At 34.6% G+C, this 19,192-nt stretch overlaps 1 long non-coding RNA gene across 1 annotated transcript; it reads right to left on the minus strand.

The window, feature by feature from the left end:
- Positions 1 to 1,075: 1,075 nt before the first annotated feature.
- LOC149933681 (uncharacterized) lies at positions 1,076 to 1,562 on the minus strand. Its single transcript, XR_016473082.1, has 3 exons — positions 1,517 to 1,562; positions 1,198 to 1,266; positions 1,076 to 1,123 (listed from the first exon to the last, which is right to left on the minus strand). It is a non-coding gene; the product is annotated as an uncharacterized LOC149933681 (long non-coding RNA).
- Between the last annotated feature and the right edge of the window lie 17,630 nt (positions 1,563 to 19,192).

The following is a 19,192-nucleotide window of genomic DNA, read 5'->3' on the forward strand; positions in this document are numbered from 1 at the left end:
CGGTATTTTTCTTATAAACAATAACTTCTTTAATTTTTATTTCGTCTACCAAAAGTCAAAAGTACTTTTCATGTTCAGTTAAACTTTCTGTTTTAATAGTGTTTACTGCTTCCTGAAGAACTTCATCGTGAAAACCCGGATAATTCCCTATAGCCGAAGAATTTCTTAGGAGACTACTAAGTGACGAAAATTTTAAGGTATCCGTTTCCCTTAATGTCCTATACAACTTTGGTGATTGCCGATATAAATATGCACACCACTGAACTACGTGTGGGTGCCACCTTCGTTGCTGGGATTTGATTGCTTTAAATTATCCAGTTGTGTTTTCAAAAAAAGCAAAAGAATCATCAGTCTTTCGCGTCTTAACCTCATGCTCTAAAACCATTAGCAACTGATCATTTCCATCTTTATTTCTAATTTGACACCCTTTTGTTGAGATGATGTGGGTAATCTTTTTGTCACAATTGGTAATTTTTTTTGTAAGCTAAGGTTTACTTGTTTTTCTTTCTTGACCATTAAAATTAATTCCTCTTTCAAATAGTTGGTATACTTCTTCCTTACACCACGTTAAGCCGCACAACGGGACTGTACTCTATTTTCCCTATTTCTTAAAGTTCTTAGAATTCCCTACAATTTTTGCAGCAAATACTCTTTGTTGTAGAAGTAAGTAGTTTGCAGTTATCACTTCTAATAGCTCTCATTTGCCAACAATAATACATTGATTGAACGCCCCTTTTTTAAAATAGTTCACGCTAGCTTTATCTTGCCAACCTTGACAAATACCTCGTGAATCCAAATTCTCTAGCACTTCAAAAAGCGAGTCACCATCAGCAATACTATTGGGAATATTCAGAGTTGTGAAATCCTAAAAAATGTGGTTTAGCACTTCAATACGTAACAATCCCACCTCAGTTACATTCACATTAATTACTACGCTGTTGGTATTTTGATTAAGTTTTCCAAGTTGCAAAGTCTCATTATCACGCATAGAAAACCAACTAGGTGGAGGATTGAAGCCTTTTAAAGTATCAGTTTCGCATGATATTTCCTTAGCAGTATTCTTTTTATATGTAGAGTACGTGTGGTCATCATCGCCAGATGTCTTTGCTTAACATTCGATATTCTAATGTATATATATATATATATATAAAATAAATACTAAGCTAATAATCATAGCATAACAAGAAAAAACCTCACCTGGAGGATTATATTTAGACAATTTATGGTTATGTTTTCATCACATTCAATTTCATATTCACATTCAACCTAAGAAAGAAACATTTTATAATAAAAAAAACCATTATAATGTTCCCAGGGGCCATCAAATTAAAAAAGGGACCCCAAAATTAATCGGATAAAGTTTCCAAATTCAAATAAAATGAATAAGATAAAGCTTCCAAACTTAAATAAAATGAATCGGATAAAGTTACCAAATATAAATAAACGTTATATTAAACTCCGAAGGTTGGCTAGTGAATGATATCGCAATGAATGTTCAATATGATACAGAACGTACCTCTGGTATAATTTCTTGATTAGTTTTATCACTTTCATACGGTAATGCTAGTAAAATTCCAGAATTTGGCTGATCCTTCAATTAATTTCTACCAGATTCCAATTGGAAGTGGTTAACTGGATCTGGGTACTCGGACGAAGGTCCATGGCCACCACATACAAATGTGTAATACGTTATCTTTTTTACATTAAAATCATCTCTATTCAGACATTCCAACCACCTGAGGCACTTCTGTAACTTATATTTTGGTTTTGGGAATGGTAAAAAGAAAACATCTTTCACGTGTTTTCTATCGCTATATCGACTATCACTGTTCCAGTCTTAAAAAATACAATGTTTCTTCATTTTAGAAAAATCAATGTCTAGTATAGATGTTTATAGAAGATGGTGGGAAATAAAACGTTTTAATCTGAAAATATATATCAAAATTAGAAGTGCCAGTTCATGTAAAAAACAAAAACAAATAGAAGATATTATTTAAATTATACCTATTTTAATGTAATTAAAACCGTGTTGCTATTCGACTTATAACCGCTACTTCTATCAGAGTTGGCGCAATTGTTAAAAATTTCATTATTCTACAATAGAGAGCCACACCGGTTCATTAGTGACGTAGAAGATCACATGTCTTGCCCCAAACCCCCCCTTCCGAATAGATGTATAACCTCCCTCTTTATCCCGAGCGAAAAAGAAACCTCGATACGCGAATCAAACTTGAGAGATAGCGTTGTGAAAGCCTACTCGAGAAGTATCCTTTAGTAATTCGTCCATGCTATAGCTAGCCTACTAATTGAAATTTAGATAAACTTACTTGGAAAGTTTTCACTTGCTACAACATTAAGCTCATTAATGGGAATTTAGGTTAATTTACATTGGACGTATTGACTTCTTACTACAGCTAGACTTCTAATTGAAATTAAGGTAAACTAATTTGGGAAGTTTCGACCTGATACAACATCAAGCCCATTCATAGAAATTGATGTTAACTTAAATTAGACGTATACACTTCTTACTTAAGCTAGCCTTTTAATTAAATTAAGGTTAACTTACTTGAGAGGTTTTGACTTCCTGAAACATCAAGCCCACTTATGGAAATTAAGGTTAAATTACTTTGGAACGTATTGAATTCTTACTACAGCTATGCTACTTATTTAAATTTTGCCTAATTTTCTTGGGACTTCTTAACTTCTTACTATAGTTAGCCTAATAATTGAAATTTAGTTTAACTTACTTTGGACGTATTGACTTCTTACTACAGCTAGCCTACTAATTGAAATTTAGTTAAACATACTTGGAAAGTTTTCACTTGCTTCAACATCTACCCATTCATAGAAATTAAGGTTAACTTACTTTAGGCGTATACGATTCTAACTACAGCTAGCCTTTTATTTGAAATTTAGGTTAACTTACTCTAAGTGACGCTTAAAACAAAAAGTAAAACTAACGCAACAGTCGACCTTTGCATTTCGAGAAAATTACAATTCGTGCAATCTCACCGCAGAACGATTGTTAATTACTGAAAATTTCCTGTATATATTACGGTTAATGGACTTACAGGACGAAAGCTGTTGTGTACAGTTAATATCTAGTAAAATTACATAGCCCTGAAGCTATCCCATAACTTCTGCTTCTCTTGTGAAAAACCCGAGCGGCCGTCGTTCGTTCTCTCGAGCCACACTTTTAGACTTACCCTGAGCTTTATAACACAGCAAGGATAAAGAGGGGGAAGGTTTATTTCCCTTAATCAAATTTCATCTTACTTTAGTTTGTCCTTTATTTGAGCCTAGAACTTATTATTACATAGATGGCACCAGGTTTACGATTGTAAACGTTTATCCGCGAATTTTTAGGTAATATTAAAGTGGAATATATACGACACTAGCTGTTTTATTTTAAACCAAAAAATACGGAAGTTGTGGTACTTCATTGATAATTTATTTTTAATATTACGCAGGAATTAATACATTTAGAAGTTTCTATTAAACCAATTAATACCATACCAGAGTGACTGAGAAAAATCATATCACCTCAGTCACTCTGGTATGGAACAATACACAGAGGCATTAATTGGTTTAAAAGAAACTTCTAATTGTATTAATTCATGCGTAATATTAAAAATAAATTATCAATGATTTGACTACAGGCTATCAAGGACCAGTTAAAAATTAGTGGACGTTAAATGCTACGGCACCGTCAACAACGGGTTAAACGTATCCCGTCAATAATGTGAACCTGATCGAGTCATTCTTAAATACGATGTCCGTGGCATCTGTAGTCCAATGGTTGTGGCGTTGGGACGGTAACCCAAAGGTCGTAGGTTCGTTCCTGCCTGAGGTGATATGATTTTTCTCCTCACTCTGGTATGGAACAATACGCAGAGGTATTCCTTGGTTTAAAAGGAACTTCTAATTGTGATACTTTTCCACAAAAAATTGCGGCAAACGTTATAGACGCTATAAAAATATTTTAGTTGCTAGGGTATTCCCGAAATAAATACATTTTTATTTCTATTATCAGGCTCGAGGGTATCTATTCTAGAGTTCAAGTCAAGGATAGTTTGATGTTTATATTTTAAAGTTGAGTTTAACGTGATAGTTTAGGGTATCAATATCAATTTTATTATTATCAATTTCTAGAATTCTAATATCGCGATAAGCTATTTGAGTCGAAAAGGTATCGAGAATAGTATATGTGGCCGTTACCGAGTCTTGAAGCGCCGCTATTTGGTTCGTTTAAAATATTTAGCTATCATAACCTCCTTTTTGCGTTCATTTAAAATGTCAAAAAAGTACATTCTTCATAATAGAGTTGAGAGTGAAAGAGATAAACGCCCGGACAATTTGAGACATCCCCCAAAATTTCAGGAAAAGAGGAAATGTTTTATAACTTTCAAGTAAAAACATGTGTGGTCAATCGTCCGCCAAGATGCTTTATCAGGACGTGGTGAGAGGCTATTTATTATAACCTCGGTTAGTTTCTTTTTTATTTTATTTTTTTAATGCCACCGTTTAAAGTTAACCCCCGCACAAAAAATCAGTTCGAGATAAAAAGAGGTGGATAATCTGGCGATCATGAAACGATGGTAGAATAAAGGTGCAGGAGAGACGCACGCCGATGCCAGAAGGTGGGGAAGGATTTTTAACAGGCCTTGAGACTTGAGTGTCGATATAATGACTGGGATTAGAAGTTAACGTAGACTTTCAAACCAGGCAGGGTGTGATTACTGGCCTTGAGTTGACCATTTGGATCAGCCAATCAAGGAATTTAGAGAGATTGATAAGGCCGTGGAGGTCTACAAGTAAAAAGATATGAGATCGATTGTCCGTCAAGGTGCTCTATTTTATTATATTCGGAATATTTGTGTAAGACATCTGGTTTTATTGAATCGTATTTTCTAGAAATAATGAACATTACGCCACGCAGATAAAAAAGTCAATCCAAATGAAAACCGTCCAGGGTGGGAAAGATAACAAATTACGAGATTCAGTTTTAGCCAAATTGGTCAAAATCAGACGAATTTGAAACCCAGAATGGTTTAAACACATAACAGCTAGGTTCTAATTGTAAACATTTAAGGGTTTCAATAGAAGAACATAGGGGTCTTACACGAAACCGATAAAATAGTTGTTTTCAATCAATCTGTGTAAGTGCATACTTATCTAAATTGTTATAACCCCTCAGTTTTAGTCACGATACTGTTGACAGTTCGGAAAACAAATTGTGGAAATGGTGTATTTTAAACGATACAAGGCAATAAATCCACAAATGATAAGGCTTGTTTTATCAACTTCCAAAGCTGAAAGGTTCTAGAATAAAATAGCGTTAACCACATCTATCTAATCAAGGTTATTTAAAGCGACCATTAATAAAAATTGACAAATTAATACATTTTAGATAAATTTAAATTTCCATTTCCAAAATTATGGTCCAATGTGTTGTCTTTTTTGTAGAGCAATGAATCTAGTTTAATTTCGCTTAAAGACTCTTCGAATGAAAAATTCTGCGCCTATTGCAATGACAGAAATGGCGATTCCCTTCAAGTAAACTTTGAATAAGCCTTTTGAATTTCCCCAATTCAGAACTGCGCCTTCGATCTCTTTTCGCCATTGAATTTTTTCTAGCAAGACATCAAATTTCAAAAAGAAATTGTGAAAGATATCCATCTCCATATGAGCTTGAATTCTAAAGAATGGGGAAAGATTTATAAAATATCGGCATTTCGGTTCTTTTTAAGTTTCAGCTGCTCCAAATTTAATGTCAATAAATAAATTATTCAATTGAAAGCTACATTGATATTAAATTTTATAATTAGGAATTATCTAAAATTGAGTCAAAAAATTCAAAATGATGTTCTTTATTCGAAATAGAACAAGTGGGAGATCTGACTTAACACCATTCCACTCTACTGCTCTACCTGTATATCGAATTGTGATTGCACACTCAATTTATAGAAACATTCCACTTACACAGAGTTCAGTCTATCGATTTTATTTCGAGAGCAGTTTCTCGAGATGGGCATAATGGCGTAGTCGGTGTGCAAGGGCTTTGAAACGTAAAGTAGGCCAGCTTTCGCGGACATCTCTTCAGACGATTCAACAGAAGCAACAAGCAGTTCAAAACTAGAAATGAGTAAAAGCAATTTTCCTTCGAAGATATCTTCGAAAATATCTCCTGACAAGAAATCTTCAACAGTAATGTAAAAGCCTCCTTTGGAATCAGATATTAGTTTTTTCAAATCATTGTATATTTTATAGTCTTTGGCCTACAAAATAAAACTATTTTATAAAGAAAAATTTATACTATCGTCGACGAAACCATTATTTAAATTATTTTTCTTAAAAAATCACTAATATACGGTACCCAATTGTTTATTTCAAAAATTGGGAAGATTTCTTTCTTAGTGGACTAAAGCAAAAAGTATTTCTCATTATTTGCAAAATGTTCGCATATACCTACAAATTTATTTAGTTGACAAACGTCCTTCCAAAAATTTGCAAAACGAATGCAAAGCCAGACTTTTGTAAAATTTTAAAAACAGGCTCAAAAGTAAGTACAGTCAAAGTTTCATTTAAGAGGGGGACATTTTTTTGGAAAATTATACTAATGAAATTTCGGGACAGTTTTGGTTTTGCAGAAAACAAAAATATTTTTTGATATTTAATAGTTAAAACTATATATTAATAATTCTAATGACGACCCAGAAACTTTAAATGGTCCCATAAATACCCATGATATTCGAACTATCCCTAAATGACCATAAAAACTAATCCATAACTATTTGTTTTACTGGGTATGCCCAAATGTCCTCATTTTAGACATCCGTCTAATATTCATGGGAAGTAGATTTTGGATATTACACGGACGTTAACATGATATTGATAAGGTCCATAGTTGCTCTTTCTCGTGTATATGGACATTATAGAGTGGTTTAATAGATGATCCCAGCAAGCACAATTAGGTCAAATGTATTAATAAAGATATCCACGGCTACGCCCGCAAAACTACGCAGTTAATACTTTCATTGGGTATTTATTAATCTTTATATTGAGTAATTGTTTTATAAAGTTAGTAATGAATGAAGAGCATCTTATTGCTGTTGGGTTGCTTCTATCATTCACAACGAACGCTTTTATTTTGATCACGGAGATCTACACCATTTCAAACATAGTCCATTGAAACAAGTCGGTCAAGCCCGTAATATTACCTCTCCTCGGAGGGGTTTAAGTTCATTCCCCACGCGTTATAACGACGCTAAAGTAAAACTGTTATAACGGCGACTCATTCCCAAAACATTAATAGACAAAAAATAAGTGACAAAAAGGTTCCTCCAAAAAATGAACCATTTCGCGGAAGAAGTAAATAATTTTAAAAGAATAAAAGAAAAAAAATATACAACAGCAAAAATAAAACGCCAAATAATAGAAGAAAAAAATCTTTAACTTCATTCATTAAAAACACTAAACAAAAGTACCAAATTGAAATTAGGCAACTTATTATATTAAACAAGATTAAGTCTTCATAATTTCATTCGTAAAAAAACCGCATTAGGCCTTCATAATTTCATTCGTAAAAAAAACCGCATTAGGCCTTCATAATTTCATTCGTAAAAAAACCAGATTACGCCTTCATAATTTCATTCGTAAAAAAAACCAGATTAGGCCTTCATAATTTCATTCGTAAAAAAACCAGATTAGGCCTTCATAATTTCATTCATAAAAAAACCAGATTAGGCCTTCATAATTTCATTCGCAAAAAAAAACAGATTAGGCCTTCATAATTTCATTCGTAAAAAAACCAGATTAGGCCTTCATAATTTCATTCGTAAGAAAACCAGATTACGCCTTCATAATTTCATTCGTAAAAAAACCATATTAAGCCTTCATAATTTCATTCGTCAAAAAACCAGATTAGGCCTTCATAATTTCATTCGTCACAAAATTTAAGACTTTATTAACTATTATCCTTACGATGAGTGTCTTATTTGCAGAATAGCTAAGGAGTTATCGTTGGTTCTGTGGTAGAGCGCTCGACTGTCTAACTGAACGGCCCGGGTTCAAAATCTGGGTGGCGCGTTTGTTTTTAATCAATAGAGAAATCACTAAATTAGAATTTCTTCGATGCCATAATTTAAATCTTTCACGAAATCTTGTTCTATTTCAATTGAACCAAAAGTTCATACTCTATTAAATAAAGCTGAAAGTCTTATTTTCGATGAAGCGTAATGAGTGTAGGTGGTTCTGTGGTAGAACGTCCGCCTGTCAAACAGGCGGTCTCGGGTTCGAAACCCGCCCGATGCGATCGCAAATTAATACTAAGACACCCTGCAATTTGGACATTGAGACGTTTACCGTAACCCTCAGCACTCGGGCCGTCCCAAAAGTCAATAAGAAGGAGTTGGAGAGATAGCACCCATAACAACCGGCACGACGGTGTGCGTTAACGAAAAAAAAAGCAACCAAACGCCACGCAACCGCAAATTAATCCGTTAACGCTTACCGTCACACGGTGGTTTTGCCAACCTTTAAACGGTTATTCGACTGCGTACGCAATGATCCGAGAAATTGCGTGCGCAATGATTACCCTTTCCCCCGAAAATGCGAACGCGTTCACAGGCCTGACCGTCAGACCCACCGACAGACAGACTGACAGGGTGGTTGTATAACCCCTCCTAGGGTACAAAGTCCCCTCGGAGAAGTAAAAACACTGCTTTAAAAATGTATTATCTAGTAGACCATCCATAGGGATTCGTGATAATAATAAAATAGGGACAGTTTATATCTAGCAGAATTTATGACCATATTTTAATATTTATTCAACAAAATGAACTAATTCCGAAATTTTTGTTTTTAACCAGTTTCCAACAGAGTAGCCGTAAAATTAACAATTTGCGTTTTACAGTATTTTACCCGTTTTGCGATTTTTAAACATTTTTAATAACGTTAATCCAAAATTGGTTCTCTGAATCCTATAGTACTTATTGTTGCTCCTGTTAAGGCAATCAAAACGTTTGCTATTTTATTGAACTACAAATTATCAGAAAACGCCATTTTACTTGAGGATAATTCTAGCAAATGATTCTAGCAAATCATTAGCATGTACATCATGGATATTACCAGGAATTATTTTGGGACGACTATTATTTGATACCCAAGGATAGACTTCATCTTCGATATTTCAACAATATCTAGCATTTAATTTAAGACCAAAAATTGGTAATTCAGGGATAACTTTTAAATGCAACGACATTATTCCAATGACATATTAAAATTTTACTTTAAAGTTGTACTTTTTATGTTCAAACATGCTTAGTCACTATTTCTGGGACCTTTATCTAAGTTTATTGGAAATGAAAATATATATGAATTCTGTAGAGTTAACATTTTAAAAATTTAAATAAAACATAATCCCTTATTGGTATAACTAAAAACATTGGCCGCGTAAATATTTCATACGTTTAAAGCCTGTTATAAAATTTAAGCTTTTAAGATTTACCTAAAAATAAATTGAATAAAATAAAATACGTATGAATAACTAATGTAATATTTATTCATATTTTCCAAAAATTGTTGATGTTTAGGCTGATATGGCCCTTTTTTACAGGGTGTTTTGCGAGGGGCTAACCACTCTTAGAAAGTCTGTACACCGGATTACACTTAGATTACCACTGCCAAAGGCAGGGACTTCAAAGATTACGCGTAATCCCATTAGTACAGTCAAAGGTACGGCTCTGTACACCGATTACGCGGAGTGATCATCCCCTCGGTGTTTTGAATTGCTCTAACTGGACATTTATTTCAGAAGCTGCAAGAGATAGAGTTTTGGAAATTTTCATGGTATTATTTCTAGTGTGGGATCGCTTTAAATCCTAAATTTCCGAATTATATCGGGTTTTTGAAAAAATATTTTTTCGCCTGTAGGGGCCGGCTAGAAAAACGTTTCAATGAGCAGGTTGTAGAGTGCTGTCGAAATTGCTCAAGGATATTATTTTTATTGTAAAAGAACACTTTTTAACGAAGATATGCGCTGATGAAAAAAAACAAGCTGTCCATATGGACTATTAGCATTAGCATTTTTGTTCGAAAATGAAAAATTAAATGTCTGAAAGATTTAATTTAATATTTTATTCGAATAAACATAAGAATTTTACAAGTGAGGTTCTACGATACCTCCTTTTGCAGAAATACCGGTTTGGGCACGATGAAGCATGTTTTGAAACGAGCGTCTGATCATATCAATAGGGACAAGTTCGACGGCTGCAATGATTCGGTGACGCAAATCTTCGATGTTCTCAACGGGCGTCATGTTAACTTGTGCTTTGATGAACCCCCACAAGAAAAACTTCGTCGGAGTTATTTCTGGAGACCTCGCAGGCCATCGAACGGGACCGTTCGTGCCAACCCTACGCTGAGGGATAATAATAATCATAATAATTATCTCGTTTTTAAGATGCTCCACTACACATCTTGGTACGTGGGGTGGTGCGCCGTCATGTTGGTAACACATCTGTCTGTAAGCTTCCAGTGGAATATCTTCTAAAGCAGCTGCTATTTCGTTCTGCAAAAGCGCCGAGTAGCGTTGTCCATTAGGACGAGCTGGGAGGGAAAATGGACCAATAGCTCGATCCCCGAGCAAACCCGCCCAAACATTCAGTCGGAATTGTTGTTGATGATGCTGAGGAAAACCCCATTGGGGATTTTCGTCATACCGCATGGGGTTGTTTTGATGGTTGAAAGGCCCATCGCTCCCAAAAGAACACTCGTCGGTCACCAGCATTTGATTGATGAAATTTGGGTTCTCATCAGACATCGTTATTAGCCAGTTGCCGAAATCAAATGTACGTTCTATATCTCTGTCGTGCAGAGCTTGGTGGAGGGTCGCTCGATACGGATGGAAGTTGTGATTGTGAAGAGTGGTCCATACATAGTTCGTCAATAATCCGAGATCGTCGCTTGCTCGAGGAGACGCAACAAAATAGGCTAGAACGGTGTCTTCCATGTTGAAGTTTGACGACCTGGTCCACGAAATCTGGGATTGACGTTTCCATAAGTCTGAAAGTCAGAAACAGCTCCAAGGCGGTGTTGTGGTTTGGTCTTCTATCTGTATATCGAACGGTGAACAATTCACTAACCCTTAGCGCGTTACGATTGGCTCCACCATAAAATAACTCGACCAATAAAGCACGCTGAACACGAGAATAATTTAGTAGCATGTTGAAAAGACTCAATCAACGTTAAAGAATGGTTTAAACAAAACGATTTCACAATAACTACTAAATGAAAACTTGACCTTTGTGCGTGGTTGGCCTACTGATACGTCTTTAGGTTTACTGTAGGCCTAATGTACTTTTATAAAGGAATTTAATCTTTTAACGTGATACTGATTTCTTTCATTTACGTACAAAAATGCGAAGGCTATTGGCCCCTATAGACAGCCTGTAGAATTCAATATAGCTTTGTAATTTTTGATATCATTTTTTTCGAGGAAAATTGGATTGAAATTTTAGGAGGTTAAGATGTGTTTTGCGGATATCCATAGAATACTTTAATTACGCAATGAGATTAGGATCACTTTAGAATATTCGTGGGGGACTTGTGTTTGCTGGGTAATGAGCTCCGTTATTTCTGTATAAAACTTAAAAGGATTCATCAAAACAATTATCATTTTGAAATATTTTAACCAACTAATTCGCAAATAAGATTAAAATTTAGAAATGACGAAAAATGTTCAATAAATTAATCAATATTTTATAATTTAAGGAATGATTCTGGAGTAGTAATAAAATAAAAGGTTCTTGACGTGATTTTAAAAGCAGTACTGGTAATATTTGTTGCTAAGCAAATTAATTTCGGAAATATAGATTTGAATAAATATTGTTACCATGCTGACAATGAACTTTTCTTCCGGACCATCTTTAATTAGAGCCAATTGTTTTTTTGTGTTAAAAAGGTCATCCACGGAGTTGATTTCGAGATATCTGGTGCTCGAAAATTTGGATTTCATGTGGCTAGTGAGTTCGATGCTGATAATGGCAGATGAAAGTAACCATACACCAGCTATTATTCTCCATTTTAGTTCACCTGAAATCTTGTTTTTAGGATACGCTATAACAAAAAATTTAATTGCACAGAAAAAATACGTTAGTCAAAATTATTTTCTGTGTTGTGTGCAGAGTCCCTTCCAGATATCTTTTTCATATTAATTAAATGAATTAGAAACTTAGCATACCAAATCAACATATTTTAATTGCTTCACTTAGACAATGATTACTTACATCAGGTTTATCTTATAAGCCCATGAGTATAAACATAAGCCTATCAACCCTAAGTTTGAATCGAAAGGCAGTGTTGGTTCAAGCAAACGACTGGCGAAAGTACTGCGCTAAATCCACCCGGTGGCGGAAAAGAGAAACGTAACGCGTCCCGCAATGCATGATGACAGCTGCTTTGGTAGGAGAGAGGTGCGTAGAGAGAGAAAGGGGGAAGGAAGAAGCTTCAATTTATATCTACCAGTTGCCGATACTATCGCCTGATTTCTTCTTTTTCTCCCGTCCAGTGGTGGTACAAAGGGCACAATGCGCGTTTCAAACTTAGAGGTGAAAGGCTTATGGTATAAAGAGTGTCTCAGATTGTTAATTCAGGACAATTTTCAAAAAATCTTATTTAATCTAAAGTTATGTAATTTCGCGGGATTCCTTATTGGTAAGGGATTTCTTAAATTTATAAATGTTCGTGGTTAAGAATTTTTCGTCACCGTTAATTGTGAGGCAAAAAGTTTCAATGAGATATCTAGATAATTCTAAAAAATTAAGAAATATTCCATTTTGTAACGAGTTCATAGTTTCAAATATTTTTAAGACTAATAGATATAAGAAGTATGCTTAAATTGTTCTCCCCTAAGTCGCCTTGTGGACATCAGCACGATGAAGCATATCATGAAACGCACTCTGTATCATAACTAGAATTACTAGACGGAAAGCTTGAATGATTGTTTGGCACAAATCTGCATAACATTGAATCGTACTGTTCACGATAAAAAGTCGTACTTGGTTTGAAGAAATAACTTCAAAGATAAATGTTGCCTTCAATACCCATATTATTATTCACCCTTGAGGCGCCAATCAATTAAAAAAAAATAATTGTGAAAATAGTTGTCTAGAAAAATATTTTTAATTGGAATTAAATTATACTAAAAATATCACGATGTAACAAAGATTTTTCAAAAATAATGGAAAATGAAGTAAACACTTTCACTCTAACATCATATATCAAATATTTATCATTCTGCTTTTTTTGCATTTTACATCTTGAAACTCTACACTTTCATATGGTTTTATTAATTGAATGAATAAAAACACCTATACAAAAATCAGTGAACCTTAATTTATCTAACTAAAAAAGTTAAGTGCTTTTTAAAGAGGGGAGAAATGACTGTGAAGAAGTTGTAAAGAGCTTTATCGCGATTAATCTGAAATTGATGAAACACATTGTTTGCTAAACAAATTCACAAATGAAGCTTACGTTCGAAAAACAGAATACACCAATTCATCCAGATAATCTCAAGGAGTGAAGACCCCTTAATTCTTGATTTTTTACGACTTTTCTCGCGGATTGAAGGTAATTTCATTTTCGCGAATAAACGCAAACACAATGACACGGACATTAAACAAACCCCGAAACAGGCAACACTCTGAAAGAATAAAAACCAATAAAATTAATTAAACTTAATTAAAATAAACCTTTCGCTCGGCAAATTGTGATTTGCATGCATTTTTTCGCCTTATAAATGCTGCCATCAAGGTGAAGTAGCTAGCCTTTAAACACGCTAACGCAATGTTGTGTACAAAATTCATTTGACGAGCCTTGACGCTAAACGTTTCACGGAAAGGGGGAAAGACAATTTTAAAATATTCCCCTTCCGACGGCAACAGGCGCTAAAGCGTCTTACCAATGAAAACTGTAGACAAGAAAATGCGCGACTTTTGACGGGTTACGTTCTCCTTGTGTGGGGTGCTGTGTTTGTTGCTCCTAGCTGGCATAAATATTCACTGCCAACTGTCTCTATCCATAATTTTGGCAGTTGGCGCTTTGCTCCGTATTCTACTTTTCCCTTTCTTGTATGAATTTTATGTGATTCATCTCATGGTGAGACGACAGTTAATTTTGTTTTTATTTTTATATTTCAATTGCCTTTATCGTGTAACGTATTTGACACTACGATTGTTATTTACCTTTTATTTTAAATTATTATCCAAAAATGTATTAATTTATACTTCCGGAGAGCGACTATGTTGAATCTATTTTAAGCCATGCTACCAATGCCTTTCATGCTCGAAGGGTATGCCCCTTCCAATAATAAATCAAATCGGACCAGTATCCCAATTGTTCCGACACCATTAAACCACTAGCCATTCACGTATTTCGTGGCCCATCTCGGGATGAGGAATGTTTCGACTATGATTACCGTGGATTTTCTTAACATAATCATTCTCCATAAGTACAAGTATCATACGGAAAAAAATAAGCAAATAATAATGAGACGTAGAAAACAGCTTAAATTCCTAATTAAATTCATTTTATAAGCCAACGTTTCCAACGAACGATTACTCGTTCTTTCGGGATATTCACTCTTATGGAAGCAGGTTTTATTTCATTTTTTCAAAACTGTTTTTCAAACCGGCAGTATTTGAGTTTATAGGTGCAGCAGGAATGTGGATTGATATCGGCAGAACAATGAAAGCCAACTTAGTATCGCTGCATACGTCTCTAGTTGCGAGATTCTTTGTAAACAAATCACAGGCGTTACCAGTTCAGTACCCTTCTTTAGCCTAGTATTTAATATACATTTAAATTATAACAATGTCATTATTTTCAATATCTTTTTTTCTTTTTCCAGTGTTTATTGGCGTATATTACTTAAAAAATAATTAAAAAAATGTCATTAAGGGTTGCATGTCACCCTAAGTAGTTAGTTAACGGAGTGGGCTTATGGGTGGTACTCGTTCAAGAGTTAAATCACCCAACCGTCAATTGAATCCAGGCCCAGAATTAGAAGTTTAGAATCCCTATGCACTCGTTTACAGGGTGTTTAAGGAAGGTTTGACACAAATTTACAGGCGTAACAAGGAGTGAAAAAGTATTCAAAAAACGTTTTCCTCAATGAAACCTTATCCGAGTAATTGGTCGTCAAAAATCGGCCTTCAAAATGTGCAGTTCCTATTATTCCTTGGACCCAATTAATTTCTTTTTCTAAGCATTTAGGTTTTTAACGAAAAAGATAAGAAGACTTGTATCAAATGTTTGTTACTAATTGAAAGAAGTATTCTACGTGTAGAAATTAACAACAACACGGTGTTTCGTAGTGACCACGTCAAATGAAAGAATTTCCTTTTTTTTATTCAAATGCCATAAGTACAAAATTTAATTGAATTACAAAAAAATAACACACTGATAACATGGGCCACACGCAAATCATTCTTGAACCCGTTCCAAGATTCGAGGCGTGTTAAGAGTTCTTGACCGAAATCTATGGTTGCGCTCCCTAACAGCGGCGGGGGAACTATTCGTCGGAGGGGGATTGTCTAATTTGCTGAATTTCTGGACGTCTGGACCGCTGAATTTTGAAGGATTCCTCCTACATAGAAGCTACTATCTTATAAACCGTCTGGACAAAATTGACTAATTTGCTGAAGTGCTGAATTTCTGGACCGAAAAATGTTACATTATTTTCGGAGACTTTCTTTAAGTTTGAAACCGTCTGGACAAAATTGACTAATTTGCTGAAGTGCTGAATTTCTGGACCGGGAAATTTTACTTTATTTTCGAATAGTTTTCAAACCGTCTGGACAAAATTGACTAATTTGCTGAAGTGCTGAATTTCTGGACCGGGAAATTTTACGTTATTTTCGAATAGTTTTCAAACCGTCTGGACAAAATTGACTAATTTGCTGAAGTGCTGAATTTCTGGACCGAAAAATGTTACATTATTTTCGGAGACTTTCTTTAAGTTTGAAACCGTCTGGACAAAATTGACTAATTTGCTGAAGTGCTGAATTTCTGGACCGGGAAATTTTACTTTATTTTCGAATAGTTTTCAAACCGTCTGGACAAAATTGACTAATTTGCTGAAGTGCTGAATTTCTGGACCGGGAAATTTTACTTTATTTTCGAATAGTTTTCAAACCGTCTGGACAAAATTGACTAATTTGCTGAAGTGCTGAATTTCTGGACCGGGAAATTTTACTTTATTTTCGAATAGTTTTCAAACCGTCTGGACAAAATTGACTAATTTGCTGAAGTGCTGAATTTCTGGACCGGGAAATTTTACTTTATTTTCGAATAGTTTTCAAACCGTCTGGACAAAATTGACTAATTTGCTGAAGTGCTGAATTTCTGGACCGAAAAATCTTACATTATTTTCGGAGACTTTCTTTAAGTTTGAAACCGTCTGGACAAAATTGACTAATTTGCTAAAGTGCCGAATTTCTGGACCGGGAAATTTTACTTTATTTTCGAATAGTTTTCAAACCGTCTGGACAAAATTGACTAATTTGCTGAAGTGCTGAATTTCTGGACCGAAAAATGTTACATTATTTTCGGAGACTTTCTTTAAGTTTGAAACCGTCTGGACAAAATTGACTAATTTGCTGAAGTGCTGAATTTCTGGACCGGGAAATTTTACTTTATTTTCTTTAATTTTCAAACCGTCTGGACCAAATTGACTAATTTGCTGAAGTGCTGAATTTCTGGACCGGGAAATTTTACTTTATTTTCTTTAATTTTCAAATCGTCTGGACAAAATTGACTAATTTGCTAAAGTGCTGAATTTCTGGACCGGGAAATTTTACTTTATTTTCTTTAATTTTCAAACCGTCTGGACCAAATTGACTAATTTGCTGAAGTGCTGAATTTCTGGACCGGGAAATTTTACTTTATTTTCTTTAATTTTCAAACCGTCTGGACCAAATTGACTAATTTGCTGAAGTGCTGAATTTCTGGACCGGGAAATTTTACTTTATTTTCTTTAATTTTCAAATCGTCTGGACAAAATTGACTAATTTGCTAAAGTGCTGAATTTCTGGACCGGGAAATTTTACTTTATTTTCTTTAATTTTCAAACCGTCTGGACCAAATTGACTAATTTGCTGAAGTGCTGAATTTCTGGACCGGGAAATTTTACTTTATTTTCTTTAATTTTCAAATCGTCTGGACAAAATTGACTAATTTGCTAAAGTGCTGAATTTCTGGACCGGGAAATTTTACTTTATTTTCGAATAGTTTTCAAACCGTCTGGACAAAATTGACTAATTTGCTGAAGTGCTGAATTTCTGGACCGAAAAATGTTACATTATTTTCGGAGACTTTCTTTAAGTTTGAAACCGTCTGGACAAAATTGACTAATTTGCTGAAGTGCTGAATTTCTGGACCGGGAAATTTTACTTTATTTTCGAATAGTTTTCAAACCGTCTGGACAAAATTGACTAATTTGCTGAAGTGCTGAATTTCTGGACCGAAAAATTTTACATTATTTTCGGAGACTTTCTTTAAGTTTGAAACCGTCTGGACAAAATTGACTAATTTGCTGAAGTGCTGAATTTCTGGACCGAAAAATCTTACATTATTTTCGGAGACTTTCTTTAAGTTTGAAACCGTCTGGACAAAATTGACTAATTTGCTAAAGTGCCGAATTTCTGGACCGGGAAATTTTACTTTATTTTCGAATAGTTTTCAAACCGTCTGGACAAAATTGACTAATTTGCTGAAGTGCTGAATTTCTGGACCGAAAAATTTTACATTATTTTCGGAGACTTTCTTTAAGTTTGAAACCGTCTGGACAAAATTGACTAATTTGCTGAAGTGCTGAATTTCTGGACCGAAAAATTTTACATTATTTTCGGAGACTTTCTTTAAGTTTGAAACCGTCTGGACAAAATTGACTAATTTGCCGAAGTGCTGAATTTCTGGACCGGAAATTTTACTTTATTTTCGAATAGTTTTCAAACCGTCTGGACCAAATTGACTAATTTGCTGAAGTGCCGAATTTCTGGACCGGGAAATTTTACTTTATTTTCGAATAGTTTTCAAACCGTCTGGACAAAATTGTCTAATTTGCTGAAGTGCTGAACTTCTGGACCGAAAAAATTTACATTATTTTCGAATAGTTTTCACACCGTCTGGACAAAATTGACTAATTTGCTGAAGTGCTGAATTTCTGGACCGGGAAATTTTACTTTATTTTCGAATAGTTTTCAAACCGTCTGGACCAAATTGACTAATTTGCTGAAGTGCCGAATTTCTGGACCGGGAAATTTTACTTTATTTTCGAATAGTTTTCAAACCGTCTGGACAAAATTGTCTAATTTGCTGAAGTGCTGAACTTCTGGACCGAAAAAATTTACATTATTTTCGAATAGTTTTCACACCGTCTGGACAAAATTGACTAATTTGCTGAAGTGCTGAATTTCTGGACCGGGAAATTTTACTTTATTTTCGAATAGTTTTCAAACCGTCTGGACAAAATTGACTAATTTGCTGAAGTGCCGAATTTCTGGACCGGGAAATTTTACTTTATTTTCGAATAGTTTTCAAACCATCTGGACAAAATTGACTAATTTGCCGAAGTGCTGAATTTCTGGACCGAAAAATTTTACATTATTTTCGGAGACTTTCTTTAAGTTTGAAACCGTCTGGACAAAATTGACTAATTTGCTGAAGTGCTGAACTTCTGGACCGAAAAATTTTACATTATTTTCGGAGACTTTCTTTAAGTTTGAAACCGTCTAGACAAAATTGACTAATTTGCTGAAGTGCTGAATTTCTGGAACGGGAAATGTTACTTTATTTTCGAATAGTTTTCAATTAAACTATTAAATTATTTAACTCTTTCCTTGTAAAATCCGCAACTTAGTGAAATAAATTAAAATTAGGGTGGTGCCTTATGTTACTGCGCTTATCCTATTTAATTTTCAAAGATTGTGAAATAAAACCTTATAAGGTCAGTATTGATCATACTTGAAAGTCCATTTCCAAGATATCTATGGTTGTCACATTAACTGCACTCGGCTGACCAGATAACAAAAGGATTGAGGATACGTGCAAAGCCCTCGAGAAAATTGATCGACCATTGATTGTCCGGTCTGGCCTAAAATACGAGAGCTCACACAAATAAAAGAAGGTGTCC

The sequence above is a fragment of the Leiobunum rupestre genome, chromosome 8, assembly GCF_980474605.1.
Source record: "Leiobunum rupestre chromosome 8, qqLeiRupe1.1.hap1, whole genome shotgun sequence".
In the NCBI taxonomy this organism is placed as follows: Eukaryota; Metazoa; Arthropoda; class Arachnida; order Opiliones; family Sclerosomatidae; genus Leiobunum; species Leiobunum rupestre.